Source organism: Phaethon aethereus (genome assembly GCF_964289735.1).
Source record: "Phaethon aethereus genome assembly, chromosome: 2".
Lineage (NCBI taxonomy): Eukaryota > Metazoa > Chordata > Aves > Phaethontiformes > Phaethontidae > Phaethon > Phaethon aethereus.
Genome location: NC_138582.1, coordinates 54,948,571 through 54,963,608, shown reverse-complemented (window position 1 = coordinate 54,963,608; position 15,038 = coordinate 54,948,571).

Here is a 15,038-nt window from a genome sequence, read left to right as displayed (position 1 = left end):
TGTGGAATCAACTCCGTTAGAAGTAATCCAGTAACAGTAGTAGTCCATCGTAGTTTGATTAATACTAGGTTCTTGATATTTACACAATATTTCTGGTTCGGTATACTTTACTCATCAGTCTGTGTTACTTTCGGGACCATTAGAAATCTTCCCAATGCTGTTTAGTGTCTACTTTTGCATTTGTACTTTTGTCTTAATGAAAAGATACTGAGAAAAAAAAAGTAGAAAATATCTCCATCATTTGTCTAGACAGCTCAACAATGTACTCTAAGATGAATTGAGTGAAATGAAGCTGTTTCACCAAATGGGTTTTTATCCAACTTTTGGCTAATTCCAAAAGCTAAATATGAACTCAGGGACTCTGTGATTTGTGACTCTGAGTCCATAAGCCAACAATGGATTAAAATGAAATATAAATGTTGAGAATCACAGGAGTCACTTTAGGCATTAGAAAAAGAAATTTCTGTTACTATCCACAGCAGAAAAAGCTTGACTTCTGATCCTGCTGCTGTTAATATCTCCAGTACCTTCAGAGGAACATCACCATGAGCAGAGTGAGACCCTTGGAGAAATGTGCAGTGTTGCCTCGAAATTCAATGTTCTTGAATCTTTTGCTCCTTTTTTGTTTCTTTCTTATTTGTTTTATCAAGATATTCCCAACTCAGCTGCTGCTGTTGACTGCTACTGTGACAGCATTACATATAACACAGAGGTCCCTAACCATTTAGACCTTTGTTGGTCAAAGCCAAGATATTAAACCCCTCAAAAAAACCCAAACCCACAAAACAAAAAAGCCCACAAACAGCAGGCACAGCCAATTTCCAACATGTTTGTGTTAGACATCCTAGTAAGATTCTTTGCTTGGTAAGAAAATTGTCCCCTCTTACAGTAATTAGGTCCCAAGTCAATTCACCCTGTACTCTTTTGCAGAATGTATTGCATTATTACCACTTGGAAGGCAGCAAAGCCCTATGCTACAGACACATTTCTCTAACAAATGAAAATGTTTGTATTTTTCTGGATGGAGCTATTAAAGAGAGCTTGCATTGATAGCACCACAAAGTAAATTATAGCTTAGGAATTGATAGGATATAACACCTCACCCTCATTAGAAGGATCTCTGATTCTAGAGCCTTATTTTTTACTACAGAAACAATGTCTTTCCATCAGAACAGGGAAGTGTTAAGTAACACAGAAATAACACAAAAGACTTCAAGAAGGAGTCTCTACGTCCTCTTTAGATGGAGATTTGCAACTTCAGTACACCACTGTGATTGTTTAGATCTCAAAGGGGCAGAGGTCTTGTACCTGCAGCTGTGACGCATGCTTCAGAGAAAGGAGAGAAGTTAGACGTGCCCTTCTGCCTACCATTCCTATTAAGTAGCTCTTGGCAACCCCTAATCAGTATGTACATTGCACTTCAGGGGCACCGAACTCTTGATGAGAGGAGGAGGCTGAGGGGCTCCCACAGGTGCTCTGAGTCACCCTGCTTTCCCATGCTGAAGGTACCTAACTATGTGCTCTGGAGATGAACAGAGAAGGGAGCAACTGAGTCAATGAAAATAAAACTCCCTTTTTCCCTTTTACTGAAAAAAGATTTTAGGACTGGGGAACAACTTACGGTTCTAGTGTGGATTCATGTCATACCTCATTAGACAGCTTCCTGTAGCGATTAATATCTTAAGACTCCCTTTGTGTGAAATGAGTGGAAGAGATGTCATCCTGGGAGGGGCCTGGATTCCCCAACCAACCTGATCACAGCAGAGCCATAGAAAGGCTGGTCTCCTCAGACAGGTGGACCTCCCAAGACACATGGACACATAATTAGAATCATAGAATCATTCAGAGTTGGAAAGGACTTCTAAGATCATCAAGTCCAACCATTAACCTAGCACTCCCAAGTCCACCATTAAACCATGTCCCTAAGCAGCACATCTACACCTCTTTTAAATACCTCCAGGGACGGTGACTCCACCACCTCCCTGGGCAGCCTGTTCCAATGTTTGACCACCCTCTCGGTGAAGAAATTTTTCCTAATATCCAATCTAAACCTCCCCTGGCGCAACTTGAGGCCATTTCCTCTCGTCCTATCACTAGTCACTTGGGAGAAGAGGCCAACACCCACCTCACCACAACCCCCTTTCAGGTAGTTGTAGAGGGCAATAAGGTCTCCCCTCAGCCTCCTCTTCTCCAGACTGAACAACCCCAGTTCCCTCAGCCTCTCCTCATAAGACTTGTTCTCCAGACCCCTCACCAGCTTCATTGCTCTTCTTTGGACACACTCCGGCACCTCAATGTCCTTCCTGTAGTGAGGGGCCCAAAACTGAATAAAGTATTCAAGGTGAGGCCTCACCAGTGCCAAATACAAGGGCACAATCACTTCCTTGCTCCTGCTGACCACACTATTGCTGATACAAGCCAGAATACTATTGGCCATCTTGGCCATCTGGGCACACTGGTGGCCCAACATCCCCAGGTCTTTTTCTGCTGAGCAGCTCTCCAGCCACTCTTCCCCAAGCCTGTAGCGTTGCATGGGGTTGTTGTGACCCAAGTGCAGGACCTGGCACTTGGCCTTGTTGAATCTCATACAGTTGACATTGGCCCATTGATCTGGCCTGTCCAGATCTCTCTGTAGAGCCTTTCTATCCTCAACCTTCCTGCCCAACTTGGTGTTGTCTGCAAACTTACTGGGGGAGCACTCAATCCCCTCATCCAGATCATTGATAAAAATATTAAACAAGACCTGCCCCCAAACTGAGCCCTGGGGAACATCACTTGTGACTGGCCACCAACTGGATTTAATTTCATTCACTGTAACTCTTTGGGCCTGGCCATCCAGCCGAGAGTATACCTGTCCAAGCCATGAGCAGCCAGTTTCTTCAGGAGAATGCTGTGGGAGGTGCTGTCAAAGGCTTTACTAAAGTCCAGGTAAACAACATGCACAGCCTTCCTCTCATCTATCTGTTAAACAGGTCATCTTGTCATAGAAGGAGATCAGATTTATCAAGCATGATCTACCTTTCATAAACCCATGCTGTCTGGGCCTGATCAGCTGGTTGTCCTGTATGTGTCATGTCATAGCACTCAAGACGATCTGCTCCATAGCATCCCCTGGCACTGGGGTCAGACTGACAGGCCTGTAGTTTCCCGGATCCTCTTTCTGGCCCTTCTTGTAAATGGGAGTCACATTTGTTAACCTCTGGTCAACTGGGACCACCCCAATTAGCCAGGACTGCTGATAAATGTAAATGGTTTGATGAGCACTTCCACCAGCTCCCTCAGTACCTTTGGCTGGATCCCATCTGGTTCCTTTGGCTTGTGTGTGTCTAAGTGGTGTAGCAGGTCGCTCACCATTTCCCCTTGGATTATGGGGGCTTCATTCTTCTTCCTGTCCATGTCTTCCAGCTCAGTAGACTGTGTACCCTGAGAATAATTGGCCCTAATATTAAAGACTAGGACAAAGAAGGTATTAAGTACCTCAGCCTTTTCCTTGTCCTTTGTCACTATATTCTCCCTTGCCTCCAATAAAGGATTGAGATTCTCTTCAGCCCTCAGTATTTATAGAAACATTTTTATTGCCTTTTACTGCAGTTGTTCTTTAATTGGGTGGAAAAAAATCAACAAACATATAAAGCTCTAGTATGAAAGGCGAATATTCCATGGAAATTTTTTGTCTATCTTAAAGTTGGTGTAAGAAAAGTGATAGACTAATATTATCCTGCAAGCAGCTTTGCCCAGTAGGTCATTTTACTCAGTAAATAACATGAGGTTATTTTTGACTAATGTGGGAGACTTAATATGCTGGAACTGAAACAGGACATGGCTTTGCAATCAGTTCTGAGAATGAGATATTTTAGTTCAGCTGCAACACCTTTATGCAGAGGTTGGGTAACATTTCATCATTTTGGCCCATGAGGCAAGTCAACTTCCAGTTTCCATTGATACACATTTCTGCCTCTTATATCTTGTTGTCCTCTAAGTGACTATTTATTGGCACAAAGGGGTGCAATGCCAGACAGTTTAGGGAACTATTGAATTTTCCTCCTAAGCAATTCTAAGTACACAGGAAGAACAGATAATCGTTAAAGAGCACACTGACTTTCACTAAGGTGAATTAGATGTGTTATGGCCACAGATTCACCAAGCAGAGTGGTATAAATGCCACTGAGTTCTCTGTTACCACCAGTGCTAACAAACAAAACCAAGAAAAATCCTCACATAAAAAACTCACTAGAAACTTCACATGACATATGCTGCTATGCCTTCTAGGTGAAGAAGTTTGCGAGTTAAATAAAATCAACCTAAAACCTGTATGGAAAGCTGTTTCATCCTCTCTCCGTATCTACTCAGACACTTGAAAAGCAGGAACTCTGCCTTACTTGGTGTTTAGAAGATTTCATGGTTTTGCTTTTCACTTCCAGTCTTTTGAGACTGCTTTGCAAGACCTTTTACATGGTAAGACCCTGAGGAAAAATATGCTCCAAGGAGTCTGTTGAGCAAGTTCCTAGTGCTAATTAGACCTGGGTGCCTTCCTGCTGCTGCACACACGTACCACATCTGCAGCCTTGGTATGTTGGTTCTTCCTATGCGCTGCAGAAGTCAAACTGCAGTGCTCACAGAATTAATCATGTCTAACATTTACCAGTCCATGACAGAAATTATTGCAACAAATGTCTGTTAATATGCAAATGAGGCATCTATCGCTTCGAGCATCATCCTGTAATTACTCAGCTGTTTCTCAAGTGTGATGTACTGAATCAGCAATTTATGAAGATGGAGTGGCATAAGCTAATTTACTTGTGTAGCTTCATTAATGGTTAAGGGGTAGAAATATGCTTCCTGTCACTTTCACAGTTGTATTTGTTAACACAAGAAGTTGATATGGGTCATTTAATTCGTCTATGCAAATTCACTTACAGCGTGTTCTGGAATCTGCAGCTCCTCAACAAACTCGTGTCTCAAATGTTTCCTGCAGTATTCCCGCTCATGGCTTGAGCATTTAGCTTAAAGACTAGCTCTGAGAAAACAGCAACAGCTGGTGACAAACAAAAAGTAAATGGTTAGATTAATTGAGTAATATCACTATTTGGTAATTAGTGAGGAACTGACTGCATTTCTTGCTATTGTGCCATTGCTGAACACAAAGCTAAATGAAAACTATATGTATTCTGGAGGCTGAAACAACATATGTAATAATCAAAATAACTGTGCACTGTAATTTTGTTCATGACCAACAGTATGCTGGGGACCTGAGTGCTGAAGCTGATCACAGATTATGTTAAACAATCATAAAAAATGAATAATATACACAGCTTTAATTCTGTTCCTTCAGTTGCTCTGTACTGCTGAAAATCTCAGCTGTAGGAACAGTGGGAGAATGCAGATTAAAGTGAAAAGTCATGTCCTACCAACTTACTCATATACATTTTCTAAAATCACAGAGGTTCTTTTAATTTCATGAGATTGTTCTGTCCTTGAGGTTTTTTTCATCACTTCAGTCTTCTAGTTTCTGCTACAGATGACAGCAAAAATTGATTTTTCCACAGTTTCTCCATTTACCCTTCACTTCTAATTCTTTGCTTTATAAATTAATTTAACAACATTGTCTTGATTTTTTGCAATACAGGTTTGGCAAATATGTCTGTAAATTATACTCTTCAGACAAGGTGAACGATAACCTCAGAGTATTCTCTCATGGCATTGATGACACTTTTACACAGGAAACACAGATTTTCTAAAGAAAATTTATCGGTACACCATCAGATTTTCTTACTCGGAATTTTGGGAGCAAAAGTCTTCACCCTTGTCTGGAAACAACTTACCACAACATGTAGGGCACAGCCAGCACGACCAGAACACTTAAACTTTAAGGAATTTGTCATTGTAAAACCTGCACTCACAGGATTAAGTTCTGAACAACAAATTTCTTCATTATTTCTCCCATCATTTATTTCTTCATTCCAAGAACTGGTCCTTTGACTTACATGAAATTACTTATAGATTAAAAGGTTATTCAGCATAAGAAAAGATGATGGAATCTGGCCTTAATTTAACTAGAGCATTCATTTAAAACATGTAATTTTAAGAAGGTATAAAGAGAAGTCACTATGGTAATTAAACTGTTATTGCTAAAGAAAACATGAAGTTTTAAACAGATGTTTGAAACTCAAACAACTAGGTATCATCCAGCATTTCAGACCTCAGGTCAGAGAAATGATTATTCCTTCCTTTCTGGTAAAATATTTTAAAGTCTCTGACTCTGTGCAGGCAGCAGAAACACTCATTATTACACATGACAAAGAGCTCTCTTTTCAAAACATATTGTTAAATCACCAGCTGAGGTTGGTACTGAGTTTTAGTGTGTGGGAATAATGACAACCAACTGCTTAGCCATGTGCAGCGGGTGCTATCCCCTTACAAAAGGTCAGGGGAAGATTACAGGATGCCAGTTAATAACGCACATCTGAAGCAATGACCCTTAAGGGACCATCAAGACTGCAACGGTGTGTTGACAATCGTGTTTTGCTTTCTAAACCAGGCACTGACACTCAGGCTTGTATCAGGACACAAGAATAGTATGAGATGGCATCAGAAATACAGGTCCTTTATTTTACCTCTTGTTGTAATTACTGTCCAGGGAGAAAATGGGATTTACTGATACCTTAAACAGTAATTTTTCTGGTTTTCATACTAAGGTGACAGTGAGAAATGAGGGACAAGGAATTTCCTCTGAAATATTTTTCCCTTAGAAAGACTTTTTCCTTGATCCAGCTGAATGTGGTTGTCTGGCAACCACAACTATAGCTATCTTTTCAGTACTTGATGCTTTGTGGTAGCAACATAGCACTTTTATTGTCAGCACTGAGGAAGGTGGGAAGTGGAAGAGAAATTGAGACATGCTGAGGAAGCTGGGCAACTGGCTAATGGGCCACACAATCTCAGGGATATATGAAGAGTTGATTTGAGACTGAAACAGATAGGAAATCCCCCAAATGCTCTTAAAAGTCTATTCTCCCCGCCATTCTCCCCCTCCCCTTCAATCCTCTGAGTATTTTCTTCTGTCCTATCTGATATGCAGGCACATCAGGGAAGCGGATCTTTAGCTGGCTCCTCGATTTCACACAGCTCACCACATTCTTACTCATTTCACATGGGATGCTTTACCAAATTACAGTGCCAGTCGGGGAGAAAGGGCTAGTCTGCCTGAGCTTGGTTCAAATGAGAAACAAAGCCATTTGAACATTCACCAGACCAGTTCCTAAAAGAAATACAGAGGTGCCAGCCAAGCCTTTGCAATCCCCTTTACAGGGGGTCAGTGGGCAGGAGACAGTTGGCAACAAGGGAGGTTGCACTTCACTCAGCATTTTCTCATTCAGCTCTGTTTCTCCAAACAATCTGATCCTGTTGGGAACCATTGCCAGCCCCTGAGGGACTTGCTTTTGAGTGGAAATAGCCAGAGAACAAAATGGTGCTGGGATCTCCTCCAACTCCAGCATCTGCTGCTCAGTTAAGCTCTTTCTCTCATCCACCCATAAAGTGGAATCCACCAGCACCCATACGTGCAAACACCTGGACTCTGCTCCAGCACTGCCAGGGAGGAAAAACACCACCGGTTGCAAAGAGAGGGCTTGAGGTACTGCTTCAGTCCTCCTCCTGTACCACTGCTTGGACGGGGGCAGCTCAACTGTGGGAGCTGTAGGACAACAGGACGACAGGCATGGGGCAAACATTGTTATTTGTCACTACGCACAGTGTCAGCATCTAATCATTTTGGCATCTTGCAGTACAGTGGACAATTCAACTTATGATATTCCTTACGATTCCTACAATACCATTGCCTATTATTATTCTGTTCCTAGCTTTGGCACTGGCTTGCCTTGAGAAAATTACACGATCTTTATGCTTCATTTTCCTCCATCAGGAAGCTAATATAATTCCAGAATTACATTACATTACAGTGCTACGGGGACATAATATGTCAAATCTTGAAGCAGAACACCTGCCTCCAAGCAGAACAGTGCTGTGTATAGTAAGCCTTATCTCTTAGTGTTTATTGCCTCAGACATCATGTCCCTCAAACATAGCTCCTCTGTTACAGGACACAACAAGCCAGCTTGGGTGTCTCTCCACCTACAGTCATCAACCCTTCAATCCTTTTGATTCACAGGTAAATCAAGTTGAGTGTTGGTTGAGGCAGAGGACATGGATAGTTCCTAAGAGTCTCAAGACTTGCTCTATGCTCATGAAAGTGAGATGGCTACTAGATCTGGAATTATCTCCTCCAAGGTCAGTTTATTTACATAAAACCACAAAAAAAACAGCAGTTATGTTACTGTCAAAAAAGGACTTTACTGAAGGTAAAATGGCATCAGCTAATCTAAGACCATAGGACACGAAGTCTCACTGGATGTACTTTGATAAGGTAATAACATCCAAGTCAACACAATTTCTGCTTCCATTATAGTCTCACCTCCCTCTCCTTTAAACCTTCATCTCAGCTTTTTCACAAATTGAATGGCTGTTAGGCCAAATGTGCTGTAGCAGGGTTACTTGTACCCAAATAGTAGGATAGTAGGTTCTAAATTTCCTTAAGCTACCTCATCAGAATGCCAACAGCACAATGATGGACAGTACTGATTTTAACATAAAATAAAATCACTGCTTTCCTTGCATAGAATGCCTCTAAATGTCCTACATGTGAAACTGAGAAGACCTTGTTTTTTAGTAAAAGTCTTTTACACAATGTAGCAGATGTACCACTGGTATGAGGGTATTTACCTCCTTAGGAAACCAGTGGTGAAAGAATTTAGCTTCCACCATCACACTTGTGGGCTGCTCATCCTTATGAAATCATCTGAATGGGTCTCCTGTGGCCCTAAAGAATTCACCATTCACTTGAGACTACTTCAAACACACAAAGAGCTGTTTCTTGGCAGCTGAGGAGTTTACATTGAAGAGGACTCCTTTTGCACAGACACAACTTTGATTTTGGTCACAACCAGTAAAAATACAGAGGCACTTCAACAGGGTTACTCTAAGGGTATTCCCTCGTATTTCCTTATAGCTGGGAAGTGTTTTCTCTTTGTGTTCTGTTCACTCAGATATCTCATATCCTTTTATTCAGCTATCAGTAGGCAGGAAGCATTAGGGACGGAAAAAGCTATGAATTCATTGTTCCTGAGAAAAAGACTTTTAGTTTTAGTTTAGAAATGATTAATTTCTGTCATGGGATAAATGTCCTACACAGATGGACTGTGCTAGTATGATACTGTTCAGGTCTGGAAAAATACTCTGCAAAGAGAGCTTTTGAGTCCTCCAAATTAGATTCAAATACACAGCCTGCCACAAATGGCAAATTAAGAAAATAAAGGGTAATACAACATCCAACTAATGAGAACCCTAGAGTAGTGAATACAACTAATTTAAACCAAGGAGTCAATGGCAGTCATAGTTTTAATAATTCTGGAGACACTTAAATATTGCACAGAGACAGAAAGGAACTTGGCTTTTATCATAAAAAAAGTGAAAGCCAAAGGAAAAGCCCACTTTTCTCAGTAACAAGGAGAAGTAATAAGAACCCATTCCACTCTCAAAGTAAGATAACGGAAATTTGCCACCTTCACTTCAGAAACAGGGAAGTAGAGAAAATTATGTTACATTACACCAATACATATGAAACAGGGCCAAGACTATAACCCAAAACAGAAGAAAAGAGGAGAATTTACTTCCTAAACACTCTCAGAAATTTTTCCCTGTCTTTCGAAGGTCAGATTTAAGCAGTGAAAGCAGAACACAGAAAAGCAAAAACAGAACAGACACAGAAACCATCCAAATGTCCCATACCTCAGGCATCCCTTACAGGTATGGAGTACCTGGAAGATGCTACCATTTTGAATCAGCATCTTGCAACTCTGCTAAGCAGTGAAGTAGAGGATCAGGTCCTCAGGATCTAAGATGCAACGTTTCTAACCTATTCCCAAATCCAGGATTAACTGTATGCTATTAATTACTATATAAGACTTTCACAAGATACTAAATCTGTAAGTAAAGGAGACGGGAATTGAATATTTGACAACCATTGAGGGATGCTTTCTCATTTTACCCGTTCTCTTTTGTCTCATTGCCATATTTCAAACTGTAATAATTTTTGATTGCAGCAATATAAATAAAACATAGTTCTATGCCAGTGTTAATTCTAACACTGACTTGAAGTTCCCATCCTTCAGAAATCTAGTACTATCTCTGAAAGATAACAGACATATCTTGTAGAAGTGAAAATCTTAAATTTTAACCTCACTTGCACATAAGTTTCAAAACAAAGTGTGGGTCTAAAGAAAAAAATCGCTATGTGTCTCCTTAAACATCCAAGTACTGCCTTTTGATATTCTCAGATCTTTTTGAAATAAAGTAGCAAAAGCAATGCACCTTCAGTTTTTTTGTTAAGTTTTGACAGTCTACCATCTTCAGGTGAACATATTTCATGAAAACAAAACCCCGAATGACTCTCCATTCTTTGAGTACAAATAGTTTACATAAAATTAGCATAAAAACGCCCATTTTTGTGCAGGTTTTTTCCCCCTGCTTTCATTCTCTCTAAAGGTCATCCTTAGAACAACCGTCCTTAACATGTTTCCCATCTGCAGCAGCTGTTTTTAGAGTTTTTACAGTGTATGAAATTCTTCTGGAGTTATAAATTTATGTTACATATTTGCTTGAGAAAAAATTACTCTTCTGCTTTCTGGGGGAAAGAAATGTAAGCTTCTACTTTGAAGTAGCCTGAGATATTTTACTGTTGTTAATCAAATTGATTACATTGTTTCCCAAAGAGTTAAACTGACTCAGGCCACCCAGACTTCTGGCCCTTCTCACTCACACTCGCAAAAGAGCCTCTTTATTTATGTGAATCACAGAACCAGTGATGTAAAGGAGTTTTCAGAATATACCATTCTAAGGGTATTTTGAGCTGTTTGAAACAAAACCAAAATTCAGTCTCAATTATACCACTGTTATAAAATGGTCAAATAAATATTATGCACTTATTTAAAATTGACTGTAACATAGATTTCTTTCTTTGCCAGATGATCCACAATTCAAGCAAATGTTTTACAACTAGGCTACACATTGCTATTTCAAGCTTAATTTGCAAGAGAACAAGAATTTTAGTTTTCAAATTTAAAGATTTTAATTGGGATAATAGAAATCTATCCCTTCCCAATTAAATCTTTAAAATCATTACTCTGTAGTAAATTACTTAAATCCAAAAATCAAGATGATTTGACCTTCAAGTAACTTATGTGCTTCTACATTTTTTATACGCATTGTAAGTAGCAGAAAGTAAAACTTGTTCATGTTTGTTACCACTGTTGAGGAAATTTCAGGAACCTCCCTTCTGCTAATCCAGACTTGTTGCAATTTTTGCTTGATCAGCTGAGGATATTCAAAATATTGAGTACATTGCCAGTTATATAATATTGTAAATATGAGTTAGTCATATTTGACCCAAAGCCAGTGTTCATTCACTGCAGAATTGTTAGCAGAGAGGGATGAATCAAATTCATTTTCTCTAAATCCAATAGAGAAAGAGTGGAATGCTTCTTTTGTTAATGAGGCAGTTTTCTTTTTGAAGCTTACCCCCAAAATTGTTAAACTTAAAGTTAGTCCACGTTCTCCTGGCATTTGAATCAAAGCACCATATTTGAGTTTTTCACAATAACTGTACTATTTGTCCTATTTACTTCTGTATGCTTATTTTAAGTACACTCAGTTGTCTGCTTTTGAAGGTCCTCCGTAGATTTCCTAGAAGATTCCCTTGTTTCCCAGTACACTTACTTTAGTAAAACAATGATTACCTGTCAGTTTAAGATCCTAAAGAGTGTGTTAGGGATAAAACAGAACTGAAAATTAAGTATATTCCCATAACACAGAAAAGCTCCTCTGAGCTCAAGACCTTCCTTTGAGAGATATGGTTACTGCTCTTTTCATCACAACCTAAACAGGGAGAGATCACCTGCAAACATGTCCTATATATATAACTGAAGTAAAAAATTAAACATTGACAAAATCACCATGCTCCTCTTCTTTTCCTTCAGCCTTACTCAATCATTCTTCCCCCTCTGTAACCCAAAAGTAACCTTGATGCCTCAAGGGATGCCCCTTCCCCAGCAGAGCTGTGTCAGGAGCTTGCAGAGGGTAGAGGATTGTGATAGCCTCACCCTGCACAGCCTAACAAACCTTTTAGGGTTTATCTAGAATGAGCCCCAGGTGGGATCACAGCTCCTATCCTTTCCTCACATACATATGTGTGTGTTTGGAAATAAGACCCTGAAAGCCATGTACAAGTGCTTCCAGTAATCACTGAGGCAGCTTACCCTTTCCAATGCCTATCACACAGCCTTACCATGGTCCATAGAAGTATCACCTTCATATTTCATATCTTTTCAAAAACTTTAGGCAGGATCTGACCCTGTTCCTCCAACAGTGAAACATTAACTAAATGAATCTTTGTACTACATGTGTCATCACTGCTGATTAGGAAAACTGAAAAATGCATTTTTTAAGTTAAAAGTGTATTTAATTTTTAAGCATTTCAAGTATTTTTCTATTGTTTTTAATTTTCAGGTATTTCATATTTTAAAAGCACATTTCATTTCTTAAATCTGTTATGAACATATAAGCCTACTGATAGGTTTAAACACTCAAGGAATAGCCCATGTGAACCTCAAGAGATTCAACAAGGCCAAGTGCAGCACAGGCTGGGGGATGAAGGGATCGAGAGCAGCCCTGCTGAGAAGGACTTGGGGGGCTGGTGGATGAAAAGCTGGACATGAGCTGGCAATGTGTGTTCGTAGCCCAGAAGGCCAACCACATCCTGGGCTGCATCCAAAGCAGCGTGGCCAGCAGGTTGAGGGAGGGGATTCTGCCCCTCTACTATGTTCTCGTGAGACTCCACCTGGAGTCCTGTGTCCATCTCTGGATCCCTCAGCACAGGAAAGACATGGACCTGTCCATGGAGCGGGTCCAGAGGAGAGGCACAAAAATGGTCATAGGGATGGAACATCTCTCCTCTGAGGACAGGCTGAGTGAGTGGGGTTGTTCAGCCTGGAGAAGAGAAAACTCTGGGGAGACCTTATGGCAGCCTTCCAGTACTTAAAGGGGGCCTCTAAGAAAGATGGTGACAGACCTTTTAGCAGAGCCTGTAGCATTAGGACAAGAGCTAATAGTTTTAAAATAAAAGGGGGTAGATTTAGACTAGATAGAAGGAAGAAATTTTTCACAATGAGGGTGGTGAAACACTGGCACAGGTTGCCCAGAGAGGTGGTAGCTGCCCCATCCCTGGAAACATTCAAGGTCAGGTTGGACGGGGCTCTGAGCAACCTGCTCTAGTTGAAGATGTCCCTGATCCTTGCAGAGGGGTTGGACTAGATGATCTTTAAAGGTCCCTTCCAACCCAAAGTTCCTATGATTCTCTGATCACTCTAAAAATCACTCCTAGAGGGTGAATGTAAAGCCATCACCCTGTTGCTCAAAACCAACACTCACTGTACTTCTCTGTGGTTAGGATACTTTCTCTCTAGCCCTGCTCTTTTTGCCTCTCCCTGGATCATTTATATGGAGCCTTTTTAATGTTGTATTCCTGTTTCTGCTTTCAGCTGCTAGCTTTACTTACTAGCCAATGACTTTTCCTTATTTTAGATCCCCTTTTTCTGTAACTTTCAGGTGCCCAAATTCTTCAATTCTGGTTGCTTTCTCTCCCCTAGAAACTTTATATATTTTTATTCTTATCTAGAATTTTATAAAAATATCTTTCTTTTTTATAAACTTTTCCTTTTTGGTAAGATAAAATTCTTTCAGATTCATCTCCAGTTTCCTTATCCAGATTGTAGGACAAACTATGGTTTAAATCTGCATTACCTGCATCTCTCTGGCTTTTTCAAAATGAAGTTTTGTTTTATTCACTCAAATGTATTTATTCATACAACTGTCAATCTATTCATATAAATTTTTATTCACTCAAAGATACATTTCACACATAAAAAAGCAATAAAAACAGATTATATATTCCTTTCCTAACTCTTGGTCTTTATTTGCAAGTTTTGGCCCACTCCCATCAGCCATGTTTGCTTTCCTTTCTGGGCTCGCAGACAAAGCTACCGTCTACTGTAGTTTCTGTTCTTCAACTCCCTTCTGAGTTCCTTTCTGTCTTCAGCTGCTGACAATCAGTTTCTCTCACCTCCTTTTCTGTGGCTCCTGCATTCATTAATATTTAGTATTGCTTTTGATCCTAGGGTCTCCTGTCAGCTTGAATAAAGCCAGGGAAAAAAACATCCATCAGTGAATCCTCCTCTTCCCTTATGGAGACCTGACTCTATTGTATTTCCTTGCTCTTAACTGCATTGTTTCATTTAATTCTGCAAAACAAATCAGGACAATTTCAGACACATAAAGTGAGGAACACTGGAAAGTCATAAAATAGAATCTTATCTTCATTCCAAAAGAATTGTAGAATTCATTCCAGGTAATTATAGAAAAGATCTGTGCAGTACTGCCAAACAGCTTTAAGTAAAAACAAAACAAATAAACAAAAATGTAATTATTCATGACAGTTCATTTCTTGATTTTTTTCTGTAACTCATTTTGTTATTCATGTGGATAAACTTACTCATCTATGCAAGCACACTTATTGAAACCTAAACAGATGTTTCATGTCTTGCTATAAAACATAGCCATTTCAGCTAGTAATATGTGAAAATGGAGACAAATCCATAAACATGAATTCTGCAATTTGTAGAGCTCAGGATTTTGCACAGGGTTTAAGAATGCAGGTACAACCCCATTGTCTTCACCGAGGCCCTAAACAGCCATGAAACTCCATGTTGCATCCTTTGGCAGGACCCAAGTCTTAAGAAATAACATTACCAAGTATCAGAAACACTTGTGGGGTTTATTTTATTTTTCCAGTGTGTGATCAATGTATTCTGCATTAAATATATTTTAATACATGGATTTTCTCTGAGAACTTTGTCTGAAATCTGTATTCT